Source organism: Rousettus aegyptiacus, unplaced genomic scaffold, assembly GCF_014176215.1.
Source record: "Rousettus aegyptiacus isolate mRouAeg1 unplaced genomic scaffold, mRouAeg1.p scaffold_m13_p_11, whole genome shotgun sequence".
Taxonomy (NCBI): domain Eukaryota; kingdom Metazoa; phylum Chordata; class Mammalia; order Chiroptera; family Pteropodidae; genus Rousettus; species Rousettus aegyptiacus.
The window spans coordinates 1,841,237-1,857,091 of NW_023416286.1; the positions used below are offsets into that span (position 1 = coordinate 1,841,237).

General features: G+C 45.9%; 1 protein-coding gene across 3 annotated transcripts in view; it reads right to left on the bottom strand.

Annotated features, from left to right (window-relative positions):
- LNX2 (ligand of numb-protein X 2) overlaps window positions 1-15,855 on the bottom strand; it is a 54,386-nt gene that overhangs the window by 36,505 nt on the left and 2,026 nt on the right. The window contains exon 1 of one of the 3 annotated variants that reach the window (XM_036228381.1): window positions 13,030-15,615. The exons of the other annotated variants lie outside the window; for them this stretch is intronic. The gene's annotated coding sequence lies outside the window, so the exon portion shown is untranslated. Of the gene's footprint in view, window positions 1-13,029; window positions 15,616-15,855 lie in introns of those variants that run through there. 3 annotated transcript variants of the gene reach the window in all.

Genomic DNA, 15,855 nt, shown 5'->3' on the forward strand with positions numbered 1-15,855 from the left:
CCAGCCTCCCCCGTCCCACCCCGTCGGCCCCGTCCTCCCCGGCACGCCGCGCTGCCCGTAGGCTCCTGGCGCTCGCGCACACACCTGCCGCTCACAGATGCGGCATCTGCCGGCTTGTCACTCACTCTCCTCATCTCTGAGGGCAAAGACATCAGTGACTGCCTTGCCTCCCGCACTCCCGGTTCTTGGCACATGTTATGCACTAACAAAGTTTGTTCTCAGGCTCACGCGTGAGCCTGAGATGTACAAGAGTTCTGAAACACATAACACAATCATAGAAACGCGTAAGAGAAAAGCAAACACACTTATCTCAGGCATTGCAAAGCGATCGCGACGCTGGACCTTGCCCTGTGAGTACAAAGACTAACATATCACTCTCTTGAATCTTCAAAAGTCTGAGGGGACAAAGAGCGTCTTTTTTTTTTTTTTTTACTTGATGATATCAACACAAGAAAATTTTGATTATATATTACGAATCAGCTTTGATAGCTGCCTTTGCCTCAAGCAGCGGTCGTCAAACTTTTACAGCTAAGGGTCCCTTTATCCACTCTGGACAAGCTCGGCTTTTCTTGAAAAGTAACACGCAACCTAGCAACCAAACTCCTGAGCGTTCGCCCCAGAAAGATGAAAACCGATGTTCGTAGGAAAACCTGTACAGGCTACACTGTAATACCCCAAATTAGAAATGATCCAGATTGTCCTTTAACAGGTGAACAGCTACAAAACTATGGCACATCCATACCATGACATGCTACTCAGCAGTGAAAAGGAACAAACTACGGCTAAACAGAACCACCTGCCCACATCTCCAAAGGATGAGGCTGAGTGGAAAACGCCAATTCTAAAAGGCTGCATACTGCATTATTCCATTTGTATGACGTACTCCAAAGGACAATGCAATTAATTCATTAAAATGCTTTAAATATTTATATGTTAACAAAACTATAAAGTCATGTTAACATTTTTATAAAAAAAAAACTTTTTAAAATAAAAAATATAATGAGAAAGAGAGGCACTGTTCTACATTTTTGCAAATCTAGAGTCTCAGATCCGTTTCTGGTTTTGATCTGTTGTGCGATCATGCGTCAAGTATCCTCTAGGAAAAAAACCTCCAAAAAAAAAAAAAAAAAAAACCTCCACTGGACATTCATGAGAGAATGAAAGTGAAAAATGCAGGAACGCCTTAGGAAAACGGTTTTGACCCCGTGGACCCCATGAAAGAGAACGGGGATCCCGGGTCGCCCTCGGAACAGCCGGGGCAGAGCGCTGAAGGGTTCTGACGTCCTTTCATAAGAAGTGACGGGAACAACCAACGCTACTTTTAAAAAAGACACAACCGGTAAAGGCGAAACGCTGAGATGAGGCTTTGCTGGAATAAAGCACAGCGTCTGTCTTTCCTGGAATCCAGTTCCTTCCCCCACATGCTTCTCCACTGGGAATAAGGTGTCTGGATATTCGGATGTATAGAAATATTTACCGTATTACATGAGAGCCCGACAATCAAAACTACTTCCTATTGCTGGCACTTGGAAAACTATCAAATATCAATTTCCGACAACTCCACATTCATAAGTCTCTCATTTCCTACATAAAATTATATATCATTCAGCACACTGAGCTATTTGCCTCTTATCCCATTTTAGCAAATAGAAATATTTGAAAAACCATTTAAAAAATTTTAAGATGCTATTTATAGTTAGATGAAGTCAGTCAACCTAGGAAATTAGTAAATTAAGCGGAAAATGCTAGAAGGGATGCAACTGAGGCTCTGAGCTCCGAGCCAGCTGGGTAACTAGGTCACGGCGCGACGCGACCTTTCACTCGCCACATGTTTATCCGATGTCTACTATGGGCCAGAATGCCACACACATCCTGGTGCCCTGGCTTCCTGTCTATGCAGGACAAGCTTTGCTTAAATGGTGATTGAACACACACGCACGCACGCACACACACGCACACGCACACAGTTTAAACCTAGTTCTGCCATTCTCGCAATTGCATATCTTTTTACGTACAATAAAATATTTACAGCTGTGACATTTCTCTTTTAGTCCTAAGACCTGTTCATTATTATTTTTGATAACTTTAATAATATCGTATTCTATAAAAAGAAAGTTCAATTGTGGCTAGTAGAGAATTTACAAATTCCAAAAGTCCTTCTACCTTGAATCTTGACCCGTTAAGCTGTGATGAAAAACTCCCTTTCAATGCAAAACGATAAAGGCAAAAACTAAACGGGATTATCTACCCAGTTCCTGTAGGATCAGATAGTTATACTAAAGTTATAGTTTCAAAAATTATACTAACTTATGCTACTTAAAGTAATTGAAAAACAGAATTGATATGAAACTATTTCAGAAAGGAAATACGCCATATGGGATGCTAAACATTCTCTGTCGCTAGGTTCCCAGACACACCTCTGCCAGTAAGCAGAGACCTCTGCGGGAAGAACTTTCTCCCAGAAGAGTGGCCCCTACGGCACGTGAGCTCCTCGCAGCAGCACCGGCCTCCTGAGCCGGGGCCCTTTGCGGGTCTCGGAGAATGCCACTGAGCCACACGTGTGGCACAGTGTGCAGAACCTGCCGTGGGGGCGGGGGCGGGGGCGGGACCTGCACTTCCCACCGGTTCGGTTCCACCGTACGCGGTGTTTATCTGCTGGATGGATATACTTTAAAACGTCTTCATGCTACATTCAAAGGCAAGAGTTCTGATTTTAATTAAATAATCTTTCTTCTGAAGAAGAAAACCTTTCAAACGTTTAACTTCTTGTATGGTAAATTTAGAAAACATCTGTTTTCAAGCAATTAACGAATTCTTATTTTCAATCCCTTTTTAATTTCTCTAACTGTGGGTCGGTTGCAATTTCTCCACCAACTATCAATTATCCAAGGGCACAAAGGGCTTCAGAAGAGCCCTGACCGTGGAGTGGGGGTCCCCAGCCACTCAGGCACTAGCAATGTGGCATTGTAACATGGCACGCTCTCAAACGTCTATACATCTCAACCTCCGCACGTGTGAGAGAGAAATGGTAGATTACTGTGAAGCTAAAAATGTCACACTGCCAGAGAAACCTTTTACAAGCCACGAGCCTCATAATACAAATTTATGACTAGACGAATGGTTGCAGAGGATGCCGCAGACAGGAGGAGACAGGCTGGACTGCGGGGCGGCCCAGCTCCTCCCCCTGGACCGGCGACAGGGGCCTGGATTCGACCCGCAGCTCTGCGACTCGTGACCAGGCCCCCGACCTGGCGGGTCACCCCTCTCTAGACTTCCTCTCTTAACCTGTACTAGCGGGCCAAACTCGAGGAACCCTCAGGTTACTTGTAGATCCCAAATTCCACGATTCTAGAAATGTACCAAACGGAAGATTTTTTCTTATCGTCCGACACTGTGATTACTATAAAAATGATCTGAATTCAAAGCTTCTCAGGAGTTTTGTGTGAGCATTTATCTTTTACTTGTGTTTGACCTTCACAGTACTTACTGGACGCTCTAAATATCCTGACCCGAAATTCTCTATTTTCACAGACAAGTGTATGCACAAGAGCAGTGTCAGATGTATAACTGAACATCTCCGCATTTTTATGATGATAGATGACTACGATGTTGTAAGACAGAAATAACTTTCTTTACTGGTTCCCGGCCAAGACACCATTACGAGATGCTGCTACATCAATCCGAAGGGCTAACACGGTTAGTCTGCTTTTTGCCTTTTATAAGGCAAGCACGGGTCACCACCGTTAGCAGTGCAAATAGACGGTTTTAGATGGCAGATTTTGCCTCACAGCCAATCTTATATTTTTTCATAAAAAAAATAGTTACAGAAAAAGAGCAAACTTTTTAGTCGTTATTTCCCACAATAAGTACCAAGAGATCTGTGCTCAAACCCACACAATAAAGCAAATAAAGTGGAACTAACCCGCAGTCAGACAGTTTGATGGCGACGGTGTTGCTAAAAATTAAGATTCCCAGACTTCACTGGCTTAGGTACGGGCGAGATAGAAGAAATTTCAGTGCTGTGGCTTTGCGGGCTAATCAATGAACCCGATAATTAAAGAAAAGCATTTATTACTTAAATGCTCGATGTGCTTCAGTTACAACTTAACATATATAAAAATCATCAGATCAAGAACGGCTTAGGGCCAGACCTCGAAAGACCAGCACCGAGCGGCCCAGATCTGAGTTCTCGACGTCGGTCTCCACGGACTGCGGTAGCTGTGGCATTCACCCAGATGGAGTCCCACGGGTTGCCAGAGGTCCTTCCAAGTTATTCAAATGAGTGTTTTGAATTCTAGAGTTCTCGTACTGAGAAAAATTAAAAGAAAGAAAATCCTCAACTATATTTTAAGTCACTACCCAGACTCGGATATAGCGCAAATAAAACAGCCCTTCAAAATATTAATGCCTCATGTTACATGATTGGAAATATTTGTACACAGAGCAGTCACTCAAATGGTAGTTATTGCAATGGTTACTATTGACAGTTCTACATTCTGCCCATTTACATTTCACGACCACAAGGGAGGCAGTATGCAGTGAAAATATGAAATCTTTCTAGGGTGATACTCATAAACTACTGAAAACAATCCGCTTTTTCCCCCTCCACAACTAGCATGTTCTAATTGAATGCAAGGGAAGACTGCCCTCCCCCCTCCCGTTTTAGAATAAAATGGATGCATGCAGCACTTCTCAAAATAAAAGATATTCTAAGAGTGTCTACTACAAACATTCGCACTGTACAGATACAATCTACAGAACTGGTGAACACAGTAAAATGCACCAAGACCATTAGCAAGCAGACTAGACTTATTAAACGAGCAATTTAGAATGAGGCATAATTTGTGCTATCATATTCCCTAATAACCAAGCTTTTTAGCAAAATTTAAAGTGTACCAGACAGATATTCTTCCATGGTTGTACTATATTTGCTAGATTAAACGAAACGAGGAAATGTCTCATTTTCTATTAAAGCATCATAAAGTGGACCAAATTAATTTTCATTATGTTTAGCGTTCCCTTTAAACAGGAATAAGCAACAAGGTCATGATTTAAAGTTTTAAAAAAATAGTTCAAATAAGCATTTCGTCCACAGTCATACCCAGCAGGGCAAAACTCTTCACGGAAAAATCTTCGTGCTCTTCGAGAGAGAAACACTTCTTTAAGGTAATACAACTTGGGTGAGGTCAGCAAATTAAAAGGTGACCAGGTGAAATTTCAAAAAGACTAGCAAATTAAACAAATTTCGAGCTAATTTAAGTCGAGGTGCACAATAGCGTTTAGAGGTATCTCTCTATATAGATAGCCACATGAGTTTATATGCACAAAAAGTGCCTAGAAGGGTGTACAAAAAGCCAACAGCGTCACCTCAGAGGCGCTGGGTGGCTGTGGTAAAGGCCTGTGAGCACACTTGTTTTTCATCAAGTACCTACTGCACGGACGGACTTTCAGGTGTATGAGAGTAAAGCCCAGGGGAAGCATGAACAAAAGGAAATAAAACAGGAAAGCAGCCGAGCTGGGTTCCTACCCACATGATTAAAATTAGAAAGCAAACAAATGAGATAAAAATAGAAACAATTTGTGGACATTAAAAATGGAATAGTCTGCCCAGGACGATGCTTCCTCTTCATGGCTTCATCTCTGTGTTTCAAAATTCAATAAGTAAAACACAAGCCTAAATACTACGTTTATCTGCAAAGTGACCTCACACCATAAAAATGGGAGAAATGCAGTTGCTGCTGCGCAATCTGGATCTTTCTGCAGGACACACACACGGAGTTGATCCAGTGCTGTGCAAACCCACTGAAAGGCCCAGCGCTACGACACACTTCTAAGAATCGATTTCACACACAGCTGCAGGCGAAGCCACGGCGGCCGGATCCGGCGGACCCCGTCCCACTGCGGCCCAGGGGAAACCTGCTAGGCATTCTTCGTTTCTAAAAATGCACCACGACGTCAACTGATGAGTCATGGGTCACACTCCAAGTTCTTGCGTACTAAAGAAAGCAGGCCACAAGTCTTCCACGTCAGTCGTAAAGACTGTCGAATCGGCTGTTACACACCGAGGGTTCTTTACAAGGTGACGCAGATGATCGTTTCTCAGAGAGACGTGAGAAACTTCAAAATAAAACCGCAAATTCCACGAGGAATAACTGGCAGGCTTTTATTTTTCCTAATTCGGAACACACGAATAGCTAAGTACTTTGGAGAAACTGACAGGTATAAACTCAAGTCGGTACGAATGCAACAGACTCCGGCTTCATGAAAAGCCAGAAGGATTTTCCATTCGCCTTGCTTCTCTTAACTCCTTCCTACTGTTGCTCTTTGGCCTTTTCACGGGGTGAGAGACCTCCGGGCGAAAGCGCCAAAGGGCACGAAACAAAGATGACGCTGTGTGACGGGCTGGCCACGCGACCTGCCCCCTTCCCAGCCCCGGTCGCCAGACTCCTCATGCATCTGCTCACCTGGTCACTGGTTCTCGCTCCTGCTGCCACCCGGCCTCAGCATGTGACCTCCCTGCGGACGGGGACCCCCCTCACCTAGTTCATCACTACGGTCCCGCCATCCGGAACTGTGCCCGGCACAAAACAGGCGACGAGTAAACGTCGAGCGGGGAAACCACACCTGATCACGCCCTCAGCTGTCTCGGGACGTCCACCATCACAAAGACGTTGAAATTTATTTTCACTTGAGACTATTCTTTACCTCTAATTTATAGTAACTGTCAACTTTTGCCTTGCCAGAAGACACTCTATGTTTAAGTTCCATCATTTAAATCATGTTTATATCTAAATATAATTGTACTGAAACGGGAATCTGATTTGTCTCAATTTTTGAGATCAACGACTCCTATAATGTACTTTCCTGCCCCAAATATCGAGAACGGTACAAAGTACTGAGTAGACAGTCAAATATTTGTTGAATAAATGAATTATTTTAAAAGAATCATAACTGGTGGGATTATTAGCAATTTTTACTTTCTTTGAATAGTTTAGGATTTTCCTTAATATTCTATAGTTGGCATGTATTACTTCTATCATTAAGAAAATGTGGTACAAAAAAAGAAAACCAACTGTACCCTCAGACCCGCGTGTACTCGATAATGTATGCAGCAGAGCAAATCAACTAGATCTGTTACTTGCTTCTCACTAGTTATCAAACAGAAAAATAGTCTTTAAAATAGGTATTATTTTAAAATGAAATATATTATTTTTAAGAACATTAAGCTTTATCTTCCAGAAAGATATCCTTCCAAAAACCCTGGTATACTTAGAGAATCCTTCCTTCCTTCCTTCCTTCCCTCCTTTCCTTCCTTCCTTCCTTCCTTCCTTCCTTCCTTCCTTCCTTCCTTCCTTCCCTCCTTCCTTCCTTCCTATTAATAAAACAATTTTCAAGTAACCCAAAGAGTAATTCTTTATGAAGACATAAAGAATAGTATATTACCAATAAACATTTTAAGAACTACTTAATGGTCCATTTTGCTTTCTTCCAGCACCGAGTTTGATTTACTGCCTCTGGTGCACCCAAACTATAAATACAATTCAGTCACAAGGGCACATTTAGAAGATTAAAATCAGACTGAGCAACTTTATAACATGCAAACCTTTTATAAGAAAAAAGTTAATACAATATATATCAGTTGAAAGTTGAGGTGTCTGAGTCAACCTGAAGTTTAAGGGTACCCAGGCTTTATCATCCTTCTCTCTCCTGCAAAATGAATTCATTAAAAAAAAAGTTTAGACCTTTGTGTAAATAGCTACCAGACCGTTAAAGAAAATCCAGACTCACAGAGTAAGTCCTGAAGAGCTTCTCAATGTTATTTAGGTTCTCGATGTGATCATATACTGTCAAAGGTAGAAGAATCATTCAAACGTGCTAACGAAAGCACTTCATATACCTGGAGAAAGAATAGGTCGGAGAGCCAGGAAAATTATATCTATTTTTAACAAACTCGGAAATGAGTCTATTGAAGTATCGGTTAATGTATCTCATCTATAATGAAAGCGCAAAGCCAAAAATAAGCGAAATTAACGAGGGTAATAAATATTTCACGTGAGATCTAATTGTTCAGGATACTTCTGGAACCTTATTAAACGGCCCTGACAGAACGGTCTGAAAAGGCGTACTTGGCGACCACTGGCCAGAGGTGTCACGCATTTAGTACGGGGCACAGGACTGTAAGAAACAAAAGGAAGAGAAAAATTCACACTGGAATACACTGTTCAGCACCATTTGAGAACTGTGTCCTAGCCCAATAACCATCATCAACCCCTCAGAACCAAGTGTTACATATTATTTCGGACTTTTCCCTTTAATTTCCATAAAGTCTCAGAAATATGTTCAGAATATTGTTTGTACCCTTATCTTATACCACATTCAAAAACTCATCCAAAATCTAGAACCTGTAAGTACAAAACTCCTAGAAGAAAATATAGGGGAAAAGCTTTATGTCATTAGATTCGGCAAAGACGTCTCGAATATAAATAACATCAGAAGCCCAGGCAACAGAAGTAAAAATGGACAAAAAGGACTACATCGGATTTAAAAACTTCTGCACATCGAAAGGACACAATCGACAAAGTTCAAAGGCGACCTACAGAACAGGAGAAAATACTTGCAAATAGTTTATCTGATAAGGCAGCGGTCCTCAACCTTTTCGACACCAGGGACAGGTGCTCCTGTGAGACTCTAACGCCTGAGGATCTGAGGCGGAGCCGAGGCGGTGATGCTGGCGCTGGGGGCTGCGGCTGCGGATGCAGGTGGAGCCTCCCGCCCTCGCCTGCCGGGTACCTCCCGCTGTGTGGCCCAGCTCCTAATGGGACACGCGGCCCAGGGCTTGGGGACCCCTGTGATAAGGGGTTCATATCCGGAATATATAAACAACTCCTAGAAATCAACAACAAAAATCAAGCAACTCAATTTCAAAATAGGCCGACCACTTAAACAGACACTGTCCAAAGATGATATGCGAATGGCCGACGAGCATAATGAGAAGATGCTCGAGATCCCTAATCATCAGAGAAATGCGAATCGAAACCGCAGTGCGATCTTCCCGCACACCTGTGAGGATGGCTACGGTCAAAAAAAAAAAAAAAAAAAAAAGACAGAAAATAACAAGTGCTGGCGACGTGGAGAAACCGCAGCCCCCGTGTGCTGCTCGTGAGATCGCAAAACGGCGCAGCCACCACGGGGGACGGCGTGGGTGTCCTCGGGAAATTAACAATAGAACACGAAACGATGCGGCAGTCTCACTTCTGAAAGAATTCAAAGCAAGGTCCCAAAGCGATCTGCACACCCCTGTTCACTGCGGTACTATTTACAAAAGCCAAGAGGCAAAAACGGCCCGGACATTCGTAGAGGGAAGACTGGATAAACGGAATGGGGTACGGACACACGACGGAAGACTGTTCGGCCTTAAAAAGAAATCCCGTCCCATGCTACGGCAGGGACGCGGCCCGAGGCCATCATGTGAAGCGAAATAAGCCAGTCACGAAAGACAAATGCTGTATGATTTCATGCTTGCGTGAGGTATCTACAGTGATCGAATCCATAGAAACAGAGTGCTGGTTGCCAGGGGCCGGGGACAGGAAGAAATGGGGAGCTGCCGCTTCATGGAAACGGAGTTTCGGTTTCGCAGGATGACAAGGTTCTGCGCGTCTGCTGCACAAGGTGAATACACTTAGCCCTACTGGACTGTCCATTTAAAAGGGGTTGAGATGGTAAATTTTATGTTTTAACTACAAAAACAGAAGCAGCATAAAATAGCTCTGTTAAATTATTATTTTGCTAAGATTCCTTTTACTTTAACCACTGAAAATTTAGCATCTGCGCTGAGATATGCCGTAAGCATAAAATATAACCAGATTTCAAATACTTGATATGAAAAATGCGAATTATCTTATTAATTTTATATTGACTAGATAGCAACTCATTTTGAGTATGTTGCTTTAAATAAAATACTAAATTTAAAAACATCGCTATGGGGTCGGTGGAGCTTTGCTGTGTAAGCTTTAAGGCCAGAGCACATTTGGAGGCTGGCGTGAGAGCCAGTGGCGAGGAAGGAAGGAAGTTCATTAACGCAGCCTCTCCCGAAAGAGGTTTTAAAGGATGAGATCAGGGCCACCTGTGGAAAAGTCAGCCTTCAACGGGTCTGAGACCGACGCAGATGAGTTGAGGAGGGGAGGGAGAGAAATCTGAGAAACCAAACCGCACCATTAGGAAGTGACCAGGTCACCTCCAGCCGGCAGAAGGAGCTGGGGTTGGATAAAACGGTCCATAAAAGATGAAGGTTTGGAATAACCCAAGAGCGATGAAGAACAAAGTCCTTTTTGGCGCCAACAAGGCTACCTGATCTGGCCCCGACTACCTCCCTGACCTCGTCCCTGGCCTACGTCACCCTTCCTCATCATGCCCATCTCTGTCTGGCTGCTCCCTCTGAGGGGGGTTACTTGGAGGACTTCCTCAGCGAAAGGCTCCCCAGGGACAGGGTTAGATCCCCTCCCAGTTTCCCCAGACGACGGCCGGTGCCAGCGCTGTCCAACAGACGCAGGATGGGAGCCACATGTGTCCCTTTAAAGGCAACAAGTGAATCATTTCTAATACTTTATTTAACTGAATATAGCCAGAACATTTTCATTTCAACACGTAATCAATATAAAAATGATTAATGAGGTATTTCACCTTTCGGGGGTACTAAGTCTTCACGATCTGGTGTGCACTTGACACTTAACGGCACGTGTCGATTCGGACTGGCCGTTCCAACGGCCACGAGTGCCGGTGACTAGGACTGGACGACATGGCTCCGAAGCACCCGGGGCCCGGCTTTGCCGGCATTACCCGGCCAGGCGGGGAGAGCAGCGGGGCTCACTGGGGGTGCTCCTGGCCGGCGCACCGAATTCGGGAGCAGAAGGGGTCGGCGGAAGTGCCCAACGATGGATGCCAAACTGGACAGGGGAGACCCCAAGGCCGATACCCGTCAACGCGACAGGGGACAGTGGGAGGGAGCATGGAACAGAAGGGCCGCTCTGCCCAGAGGAAGCTGCACCGGGGCTCACAGTGTGGGTCACGGGCGCCGGCAGGGCAGGGGCCTGAGGCCGGAGGCAAGGACATACACGTTTCCAGTTTCGACTGGGAAATCTGGGGCAGCGTTAAGCTGCAGTGCACGTGAAGGCCACTGGACTTGAGGGGGTACCGGGCGGTACCAGAAATACTGGAAGTCAAGGGCATCAGTCCCCCTGCAGCAGATGGCCCTTGACCGAACGTCTGTTACGATTTCCAGCTCCACACGGGCTGGGACAATCTTCTTCCCAAAGCCCGGTGCCGGCCACAGCCCGGATGCTTAGGTACCGGCTGAATCTAAGTCAGTTAAAAGTCAAAGTTCAAACATTATGATCACGCAGGAAAAAAGTGGCAACGGTCTCAACACAATGAGGAAATAAGAAAGGTGTAAGCGAAGGCGTCCGATTGATCCGTTCAGTAATTGTTCACGCGGTCTCACCGGACAGTAGTAAGAATTCCGATGAAGGATTGATTTTTAAGACTGGGAGTCGACGTCCCAGTGCGGGGTGGCGGGGGCGAGGAAGGGAGGCGCACAGTTCCCAGACTTGCTTTCCTTTTATCTGCGGAACGGTGATGGCCAGCAGAGCCTGAGGAGGCTGTACCGCAGCCTTATTTCACATGAGACACACGTCCTTACGACTTGGTTGTAAACATTTTTACAGTGACCCCGTTACACACTTTAGGGCCACTTGTTATTTAAAAGAACTCTAAGATTATGCCTTCAATAGAGAAAAATTAGAACCTCATGTCTTACACATTAACGTGGTATGCGTTTAAGTGGACAAATGGTGGTTTAGAATATATATAACATATATACTATAGGATACGTGTATGTATATTGTATATAATTATGTTTTTACCTATTTATTCCCTATTTTTTGCATTTGCTTCTATTTCTCATTTCCCCTACCCAATCCAATTTTAAGAACAACATCATTTTTTCCCCACAGAACTGCTCCACTGAGGGCCTCTCACTGTCAGAACAGCCCTGAATCTTGAGCCTGGGAAGATAAAGGTACAGAGGATGCTTAAACCCTCCCTGCGTGCGACTCGCTTGCTCCTTTCTTTTCGGGGGCTCTCATCGAGACTTCCGAGGCTCTGCTCTGGACTTTTGCTAAGGATCAAGTGAGGACAAAGTTATGATGATGCGGCCGTTGTCAGGTTAACTCTGCACAAAGCAGCATCCCTCGACAAGTCCGTTCCTCCCTACCACACCCGACAGGTGTCACACTGAAGAGTGAGAGAGGAGAGAATCATGCAGATAATTACAGCGGCTGGCATGGAAATCACTGAATCATAGTGGCCCTGCATTCTGCTACAGTTGCGGTATCTTCCTGCAGGTAAGTTAAGCACTTTAGGCTGCCTTGCTGGCTGGCTCGATTCTCTCACTTTCCCCCTGACCGAGAACTGGTCCAAAGATCTGAAGAAGTCTATGGACCAAGACAGATCAAAACCAACGGATCCAATTCATTCATTCGTGTGTATCTTAGTATTTATGGTTCTAAGTACTTGGAAATTCTTCAGTGAGCAAAACAGATATGAGTCCTATAATACATCTGAAAGCCTCTTTAAAAACGTACTAAGTGAGTGACAGTTTATTATTATAATGTATATCGTGAGCACTTGCCTTTAAAAAAAAAGTCCTCTTAATAACTTTTCATTAGGCTAATATACAAAATGGCCATTTCTTCTAACTCTAGCCAGCCAAAAAGTTACATAACCAAAGATTTTTCTACCGTTTTGTACTTTCTGAGGAAAAGAGATATATGAGAGGGAAGCTAAAAGGATTTATTTTATAAATCTGCCAGGCCTGTAGCAGGGTCATTTGAGGCCTGGCCAAGTCTCCTACAACTATAATTCTACATGTAAGATATACATATGTGTATGTATATATAAGTATGTACACACGTATACATACATATATGTGTTTTAAATGGGGAACTATACATATATACATAGACATATACATACACAGATTTTTTTCCAACCGACAACTGCTTCCTGAGCAGAGTAGAACCCATGAAATGAGACCTTTGATTCTTGTTGGATTCGGACACAGAAGACGGGCCTGGAGTCCACCTGAGCCCCACGAGTAGGGAAAAGTGAAATGGCTCTGCATAACGAGACAAGAAAAGATTTGGATGGCGGGCGGGGGGCAGGGGAGAGGAGAGGGAGAAGGGCAGGGACCCGGACCCCTATGTGAGCCTGGACTCCCTGTGGTGGTGGCCGAAACGCATTTCAAAGGCAGAGATGCCTACCACTTGGCATGGACATTCCTGGCCCCGGTTTAGGGACACCCCTCCTCTCTCCTCTCCCTCTCTTTTCCCTAATCTTCCGTCAACTTCCCCCAGCCGCAGAGGCCCCAGGCGAGCTGCCTTCAGTCTTTCCTTTCCTTTCTTTCCTAACTCCTGTTGGACGCGCCGGTCCAACGATTTCATCAGTCGCCCGTTAGCATCTCGCTGGGTCGGTCCGAAGCTCATTAGCGCCCTTCCCACTCCTCCCATCGACTGTTTTTAATTGCCGCTCTCACATCTCCTAACGTCCCATTAGCTCGTGAATGTCGCCACCGCTAAGGGAACAACTAATATTTATTGAGCACTTGTAACGTGCTCGGCATTACACGCATAGTTTCACGTGATCCTCAGGCCCTGCTAGACAGGTACTATGGTCACTTTCTAAACGTTAGGGAACTAGGGCTCGGTCGGGATAGCAGTTCTAAGGTAAGGGAGGGAATTCAACCCCTGTTCTGACTTCGCAGCTAGCCTAACCTGCACACTCCAGTCAGAGGACCGAGGACTCGTCCCCTCCCTCGGCAATCACATCTAGTCACTTAACCCTGCCCAACCAATCGTACTTCCTAAATGTCACAGCCTTTCTACGTCCACTGCCTTCACACAGAATAACATCTACCAAGTCCTTATGTGCCAAGCACTATTCTATGGACATACTTTTCCAAGTTTTATCCCCCAAACGCTTTGGAATGAACAACCTAAGGTGAAAAGACAGGTTACACAGTGAGTGAAGAGCCAGATTCACACTCAGACTCTGTGACTTGAGAGGCCCTGAGCATCGAACCCCTGTGGGACAACAGCTCCTGCTTTGTCTCCCTACCTCCCATCTGGACCTCCACCTTTCTGTTCAAGTCAGGTCAATAAATATTCGAGTGCCTGCTGCAAGCAAGGCAAAGTGCTAAGTGATCTGAAATGAACCATACAGCAGCCCCTGACTACACTGCCAAACCCGAGACTCGGTGAGCCTCGGCCGGAGGGACTGTGTGCAAATCTCATAATGCCACCACGCTACGCGGTGGCACCTCTGCTCAGAACGCACCTGGCAAAATCCCGCACCGCCGTGAGGAGTCAGCGCGGGTGTGAGGCCCTCCCCCCAGCGGACTCCGGGCAGAACTGTTCCCTGCCTTCAGGCCCCGCAGCACTCTGTTCCGGTGACTTTCAGGTAAGCCAGTGGGACAGAGGCATCGTCAGCTTCCTGATGAGACTACGACAACTTAGCACAAGAGCTGACGCCTGCCGCCCATGCGTGGCATGAAGCAGGCTCTCAACCATTTGCTCAATGAATAAATAATGAAAAACGTCCAACCTGATGAGGAAGGGAGAGGAACCAGACACGGAATTAGGAATGCTCACACTCAGTGGGGTCCAATAAAAAGCAGTGTTATTCTGAGCTGACCTACATTTTACCCCTGCGGGAAAACTCGCGTGTGTCACTTGGACAAACTAAAAAGGCAAAACTTTGTTATTCATGGCTCGACAAAGCTGTGACAGGCCAGAAGGGTAACTAGAGCAAAGTCCACGTTCCAAAGGGGCGTGGAGATGGGAATCAAATCCACCAAAGTAAATAAAATTGATCTACCGAGATCCAACTGTACCAGGGCTGGGTCGCAGGACGCTCAAGGAAAAAAATAAAAATAAAACAAGACACAACCCAAATCTGTCCTGGGACGCAGGCCAATTTACAAATAGGTACCACCGCCGGCAAGAATGCGAAATCCTTACAGCGAAGGCAGGTCCTATAAAACGAAGTGGTATCACTCAACTTCCTCTCTGGTTCCTATGATTTTTAAAAAAAGACTCATCTACACAGTTAAGCCCAGGATGAGTGCCCTGCAGCTCCTGGCGGATCCGGGCGCCCTGACCGACAGCCTTAGATGTAAACTGAAATATCGGAAGAAACATCACAGGTAAGTAAAAAAATAATAATAATAAAATAAAATAAAAAATCCTCCGCCACAAACATGGCACAAAGCTTCGCGAAGCGAGTGATGTAGCTCCTGAGTGGTGCTTGGTGTGCAAGTGCTTCCCAAGCGCGCGCCATGTCCTGAAACACCCCCTCCAGGAGGACAAGTCTCTCTCCCGCCCTCTCTAGCCTAAGAGGGAAGGTGGGGTGCACAGGCAACAGGCTGGGGGGGGGGGAGGGGAGGGTCCTCCGCGCCCCATTTCTTCCCAGGGAAACGAGATCCGATGGAAGACAGCGAGTGCCACCCTCACTCATGGCAACGTACACACAGGAAATAAAAGAACTCGTCCCCACCTCTCCCCTCCGTATAAAAAAAAAAAACCCACAGACGACGCGGGGATCCGCAACGCCGCGGCCGGTCCCGGCGAGCGGGGCCCCGGCGGCGCGTCTCCCCCGCCCGCCGCAGCCCGGCCGGCGCCGAGGCGCGCGGAGCACGGCGGCGGCGCCGCTCCGGCCGCCCCCCGGGCGCGGCGCGGCCCCGCAGCCCCGACGCCCGCACCTGAGGCGGCGGCCGGCCGCGCGGCAGCGCGCGGGGCGCCGCGG